The sequence below is a fragment of the Rhipicephalus sanguineus genome, unplaced genomic scaffold (genome assembly GCF_013339695.2).
Source record: "Rhipicephalus sanguineus isolate Rsan-2018 unplaced genomic scaffold, BIME_Rsan_1.4 Seq3376, whole genome shotgun sequence".
Taxonomy (NCBI): Eukaryota; Metazoa; Arthropoda; class Arachnida; order Ixodida; family Ixodidae; genus Rhipicephalus; species Rhipicephalus sanguineus.
This window is the reverse complement of record NW_023615045.1, coordinates 56,970-62,969: the sequence shown is the minus strand read 5'-3', so window position 1 is coordinate 62,969 and position 6,000 is coordinate 56,970.

Sequence of the window (6,000 nt, the reverse complement as noted above, 5' to 3'; positions counted from 1 at the left end):
AAGATGTGATGGTGAGGAGGAGGGGAGAGAGTAAAGCGTAGCACAGAAAGAATGAGAGAGAAAGAAATGCATAAACACAAAGAAAGAGACAACTCAACGAACGATAGAGAAAGAAGCAGAGAGCGGAAAAAAAAAGACAGAAAGAAAGAAGAAGCAAGCAACGCGTGCTCTAGCCACCAGATACCGCGCCACCTGGCCTAGCCGCGCATGCGCAGTAGCTAAGCCGCGCGCAACCTCCAGCCTCGCTGCGTACTCCCCAAGAGGAAGCCGCGCATCTCGGGGCTAGACGTGTCGGTCGACGGCGAGTGCGAGCGACGAGGGGTCCGTGCCAAGCTTTGCGCAACTTACTGCAAACTGCCCGCATTCTTTAAATTTTATTTACATCGTTTATTTGTTCAAGCTTCCCCTTCGTGGTCACTGTTTGAATTGAGCATGAAGGTATCGCCCTTCCAATTTAATTCCCGAGAACAGAGCGCGAGTGTTCTTCAAAATAATAAAGAAGGCTTTAAAAAAAAATTAATACTGCTTCGCACTACTGTTGCCAAGCCTGAAGGACGTGTGGAGATGGGCGGCGTGCCTCGTTTATTCTCTTTATTTTTCTGTTTCTTTCGTCCTCTCTTTCCTTCTTTTTTTTTCGCTTTTTCTCTGTTCTTCGTATCTCTTTCTTCTCTATCTTTACTTATGTTTTTGTCTTTCTCTCTCTATCTATTTCTTTCTATTTTTCGCTCTTTCTATATTGCTTTATCTTTCTTCACTGTCTTTCTTTCTGTCTCACTTCATCCTCGCTTCCTCTTTCTTTCTATCTCTCTTTCTCTCCCTCTATTTCTTTTTTCATATTTCTTAAATTTCTCTCTCTTTCTTTAATGCTCTCTTTCTGTCTTGCTATGTCTTTTTTTCTGTCTCTTTCTTGTGTATGTTTCTTTATGTATCTTTCTCGCTCTTTCTGTTTATTTTTTATCTATTTCCCTCTTTCTCTCTCCATCTCTGTGTACTAATTCTCTCGCCCATCACAGTTATTGCGTCCCACTCCAGAGAAATCGGTGCATGTGTTCCAGGAACGAAGCACAAGATGAAGAAAACGAGGCAGAGGACGAAGCGAACGCGTGCCGGCTCAAGATGAGGATAGCTTTCTATTCGCTTTGCACGGACTGACGGTCGCTTTAACCAGCTCTGCTTTTAAAAGAGATAAAGAATCCAGAATGCCAACGTGCCACTGTGACAGAAAAATGTATAAAATCCTGAATTTTTTCTGGGTATGTGTCGCATCTTTCCGCTATCACCATTCCATCGACAAGCATCCAGGCCCGCAGCCAGGAAATTTTTTCGGGGGTGGGGGTGGGGGCACTTGCTGAAAGCCTTGACTATTTGAGAAAAACGCCTATTTTCATGATTTATTTTCAATAAAACATCATGTGTCATCAAAATTTCGGGAGGCCCGGGCCCCCTGGGCACCCCCTCTGGCTACGGGCCTGCAAGCATCATAAACCGCCTGCGTCATCAAGACATCGCTGCGTGGACATCTTACACTGTGCATTCACCTGATTTGTATTTGCATTTCAGCACAGTTTTTGAACACCACAGATAGCGCAGAAGAATAAAGTTTGCGTAATATTAAGTAAAGCACACTTTGACTGTTATTAGATGCCGCTCTGGAGGAAATAAACACAACAATATACACACCACGGTACACAAGAGCTGTGTACGCGCCACTCTTTGAATAGACCGATTTCGACTGCTGATCGATGCGGCTGCTGAGCGGAAGCCAGCGCTCGCATTCACCACCAGTTACGTCTTATTTTCAACACTCTCCAGGGGCTGCCGCGGTGCTACAGTGGTTACGGTGCTAGACTGCTGACCTGAAGCACGAGGGATCGATCCCGGCCGCGGTGGCCGCATTTCAATGGAGGCGAAATGCTAGAGGCTCGTGTACTTGGATTTAGGTGAACGTTGAATGGTTGAAATATCTGGAACTCTCCGTTACGGTGTGCCGCATAATCATGCCGTGGTTCTGTCACCTAAAACCCCATAAACTGTTATTACTAACTCTTTCCAGGATCATTCCCAACTGCGATTAATCGCAAAGTAATTGTTCACGACTCCCCTACAATGTCTACGCCAGCGTTCTTGATGTCATGGGCGTATGAAAATTATAATTTTGATCTTTTCAGTTCGTCAAACAGTGCTTTGCGGGCTATGTACGTTAACATATAGGTTCTGTGTGTGTGTGTGTGTGTGTGTGTGTGTGTGTGTGTGTGTGTGTGTGTGTGTGTGTGTGTGTGTGTGTGTGTGTGTGTGTGTGTGTGTGTGTGTGTGTGTGTGTGTGTGTGTGTGTGTGTGTGTGTGTGTGTGTGTGTGTGTGTGTGTGTGTGTGTGTGTGTGTGTGTGTGTGCAGCCATACCTGTGTGTACCCAATGGTAATATTATCTGTATAGTCTCTTTCATTTTTTCTTTTGTATTTGTCGATTGTTGTATATCTGTCATTGCACTGTGCCATTACTTTTGTTTTATAAGCCTTGCTGTGAAGCCGCTGCCAAGCGAATGTGGCCGCGGCTCTGTCGAGCTGTTTCTGATAGCTTTTTCTGCTCCTCCCTCGTCTGTTTCTCCACAAGGCAGAAATAAAGAATTAGATTTTGGATTTGAATTTAAAAGGCCACCATATCCGTTACTCCGGCCCCTTGTGGGGTGAAGGAACTGGTCGCACGAATGTCCTAACGTAATTTAACTAAATGCCATTAGCAAGCTTGTATTGTTTAAATAATTGGTAACTTCCATACAGCTTTCACGTGAATAAGAGATATGGGAGAAATAAAACTACGTATGAATAAGTAAAGCAAGTAACAGATTAACTTAATGTATCGTGCATACAATCACGAGGTCCGAAAGTGCACCTTCATAGAGTCACGCAGCTGTGACGGCGAAGGATGTAAAACTCAAGCCGGTAAAGACGAAATATTTGGTTGGCCGACCTTTTGCCCAGTAAAAGAAAGACTCTGAATACAAGAAACCCTCGCTGTACAATGACAACGGCGAGCACGGTCGTCGGGCGTCGATAATTTGATCATCGGCGGAACGCGCCGTCGTTTATACACGAGTGGTGGAACATTCCAGCTTTATCGCTGGTGCTCGCGTTAGCTGAAGAACGAACTCGGGTACTCTTGCCCGATGCACAATCTTATCAGAATAGACTAAAGCAGTTGTCGGCAACCTGCGGCCCCCGGCACGACGTCAACCCCCCTCCCCTTATCACTCCTTATCTGAAGGCCGACATGGCAATCTTGACCTAAAATGGGGTGTTCACTTGCAACCTTGTGACATGCGTGCTGAAAATAAACCTTATTTCAATGCATTTAGTAGATTATTGTAAATTCGCGGAATTTTCTCTCTTTGCATGCAAAGAACCCCCCCCCCCCCCCTTCCGACTTGCCGTCCGGCGCGCCCGCTGTGTCGGTTTCATGCAACTTGGCCCTCCGTCTCAAAAGGTTGCCGACCTCTGGTCTAACACAATCGAGAAGTTTTCAACACATAGCTGCGCGACCTACGCCAAGCGGTGGTAACTGCTTTTTTGGGTGAAACCTGATCATGTTAAATTAAAGAAATAAGCGCACGTGGCAGTAGCGTAGAGCAAACGGTATTCTGACCCCATAGTGAATCAAGGTCGCCTTTAATTAATTCAAACTGTTTTCATTTCATTGAACTTCAATGAGCTCGATGGTTCCCTGCGGGAATGAAGTCTTCGCAACAATCATAGTCTATAACAACTCATTAAAGTTATCCAGATATGTTTTATCTTTTCCGACCAAAACAGAAAAAAAGACGCGTTATCAAGTTTATCATGTGATGCGAACAGTTTCATCACCGGTTGTACGACTAACTTGCTATATATAGCAAGCTAGAAGCCTCACGTAGCTCCTCTTGTGGAACTGCCGACACGTTAACCACGTAAAAAAAAGAAGGAATAGATGAAAAAACAATTCCATGCATGTACCACGTTCCCGAAGGACTCAGCCTACTTCCGAGAGAGCGCGCACGAAGTTATTGCGTCACGTCGGCGAGGAACCGCGGAGAAGAAAATATCCCGGCCCTTGTCGTAGCTTTTTGATTTGTTTCCGCGAAGGTCGTGAAGTCACCAGCTAGCCCGCCATGGTTGGTGGTGTACTCTTTTCTTTTTGCCGCAGCGTGCCACGCAGCTATTCGCTTCGCGGGTCTCGACATTTCATCCGAATTCGTCATCCGTGAAGCATCGCGGCTGTGGCGAGCACAAGGTCGTAATGGCGAGGACGAGGAATAAGTTTGTGCCTTGAATGTCAGTCGGGGTAGAGGAGAACCTAAGGGCAAAAATTGTAGAAACTGTAAATACGAGAATTTACGGTCGCAGTGACTGATGTTTTAGGGCTATATGGAGAACCTAGGTTTCTCCGCTTTATATAGCCAGCTTTTATTCCGGAAAAACACCATAACGTGGCGCGTATGAGAAAGTCTTCGACATTACCGCCCGTGTGTGTGCGTATCCGTGTGTGTGTGTGTGTGTGTGTGTGTGTGTGTGTGTGTGCGTGTGTGTGTGTGTGTGTGTGTGTGTGTGTGTGTGTGTGTGTGTGTGTGTGTGTGTGTGTGTGTGTGTGTGTGTGTGTGTGTGTGTGTGTGTGTGTGTGATACGAGAGAGATAACAATCAAACTACAGGAAAAACTCACTAAAAATGATCCTTTAAGATAAAAAAAAAGAGGATGACCTCATTTTTAGACCTAGCGGTCTCACGCCGCAACTTTCCCAGAGGTTCGGTGCCCTCCCAAGCTACTATATGTAGTTAGCTCTACCGAACACCAGGCCGGAAGCCGCTTGTATCAATTTTAGCGGTAGGTACCTGGTGGCTGCAATTATCTGCTGCCCACAGCATCGGCGGATGCTCGACTGTTTTACCAAGCTGTGGTGGGTGCGCAGAGACGCCTTTAGAGAACCTCATGTGATCACCTTTCGAGGCTGGTACCCTAGAACAACCGAGCACCAGGTAGCTGTACTCCTACACGCGTTCGAAAAAACCGGTCCTTTTCCGATCTGTACTCGGAATCTCACCCGGTACCTACCGCGTTGTAAGCGGACGCTCAAACATGTAGCCACCGCTGCGATTTATACCTTATGGCACCTTTTGCAACTTGGGAATCCTCATCGGTGAGTTCGCAAACTGAGATAACTGATGATGTAACTTCAAGTGATGTCATTTCGAGAGCACACACACGCAATGAGTGCTCTCGAAGTGACATCGGTTACAGCGCCTTACTTTTCAAAAGCGCTGCACGAAATACGTTCGCGTTGCAGTTATCATCGAGCTTGATTACATATCAAGCAAGTTTCGTTAGAAATTTGAGCAGAACAACTGCTCAGCGTATCGCGAAATCGGTGCCATCCTCGTAGTGGTTTTCAAGTGGACAAGCCTCAAAATCTCAAAGGCTGCGATTCTCGGCTTGTGAGGTCTGAATGTGAGAGAGCGCCCCTCTCGGAACACACGGACACAGTCACGCCATCGAGGAACCAACAAGAATACGTGTACATTTATTAAACGCTTTTACATCACGGCGAGCTCGCCAGAAAAACCTAATGCACAACAAGTAACACGATAAATAACCAGGTACATAATGTCATTGTCAGTGCAATACACAGAAAACATAACAAACACAAGCAGCATAACGCATACAAGGTACCGCAAATGAGGCGTCGCCAACGTCCGACTGACCTCGAGGGGCCCGAGGTAAACAAGCTGCGGTATCATTCCCACGGACCCACCGCGAGAGGCGTCCGTCCAAGCAGGCTGCCAAACACCAAAGAAACTCGCTGCTATTCCCTGCACGCCCGCCTATCATCGCCCACGCCTGGCGGCGCTGCTGGTACCACCGCTAGAGTTACTGTATATGCTACCTTTAGGTAGCAGAGTTGCGCATAGGTCTGGCTAGCAACCGCAGCTATGCGGCGAAGACGCGCTCCGTTTTTGTAGGCGACATGCCTACCGC